The sequence below is a fragment of the Otolemur garnettii genome, unplaced genomic scaffold (assembly GCF_000181295.1).
Source record: "Otolemur garnettii isolate 467f Iridium unplaced genomic scaffold, OtoGar3 scaffold00210, whole genome shotgun sequence".
In the NCBI taxonomy this organism is placed as follows: Eukaryota; Metazoa; Chordata; class Mammalia; order Primates; family Galagidae; genus Otolemur; species Otolemur garnettii.
The window spans coordinates 657,300-658,389 of record NW_003852605.1 but is presented as its reverse complement, the minus strand read 5'-3'; positions in this window follow the sequence as shown (position 1 = coordinate 658,389).

Here is a 1,090-nt window from a genome sequence, read left to right as displayed (position 1 = left end):
GAGCCGCAAAATTCTTCTTAAACTTGATTGTGCATATGAATTATCCACAGATCTTGTTAAAATGCAGGTTCTGCTTCTATAAATCCTGGGTGGGGCCTGAAACTCAGCATTTCTAAGCTCCCAGATGATGCTGCTGGTCCAGGGGCCACACTTTGAGTAACAAGATTCTTAAAGTAATGAGGAGCCATGGAACACTTTGGTTTGTTTTGGCTTTTAATCCAAGTAGTTTCAGCCCATGTTTACAGAAAGATTTATAATGAGAACAGTTACCCCTGCCCTACCTTTTCATATCTCTTGGCCCACTCCTCAGTGGCAACCATCTTTAGGTTTTATCCCTGGTATTTATACTCATAACTCTAAACAATAGCCTTATAACACTATTTTTTTTTCTTTTCTTTTTTTCTTAGAGACAGGGTCTCTCTCTGTTGTCCAGGTTGGAGTTGAACTCCAGGACTCACGTGGTCTTTCCACCTCAGTACACTGAGTAGCAGGGATTACAGGTGTGTACCACCATGCCCAGCCACACTACTTCTCAATTTTAAACATTTTCTGGCTGGGAGCAGTGGCTCATGCCTATAATCCTAGCACTTTGGGAGGCTGAGGCAGGTGAATTGCCTGAGCTCACAGGTACTAGACAGCCTGAGCAAGAGCAAGACCTTGTCTCTAAAAATAGCCAGGCATTGTGGTGGGCACCTGCAGTCCCAGCTACTTGGGAGGCTGAGGCAAGAGAATCGCTTAAGCCCAAGAGTTTGAGGTTGCTATGAGCTATGATGCCACAGCACTCTACTAAGGGTGACAAAATGAGATTCTGTCTAAAAATAAATAAATAAATAATTGTCTACTGACTTCACCTTAAGATAAATATGGATATATGGACTTAACTCACACTATGTACTCAACACTTTCTTCCTCCTATTAACCCTATATAGTTTTATCAACTCTTTCTTTCTTTCTTTCTTTCTTTTTTTTTTTGAGACAGAGCCTCAAGCTGTTCCCCTGGGTAGAGTGCCATGGCTTCACTGCTCACAGCAACCTCCAACTCCTGGGCTCAAGCAAGTCTCTTGCCTCCACCTCCCAAGTAGCTGGGACC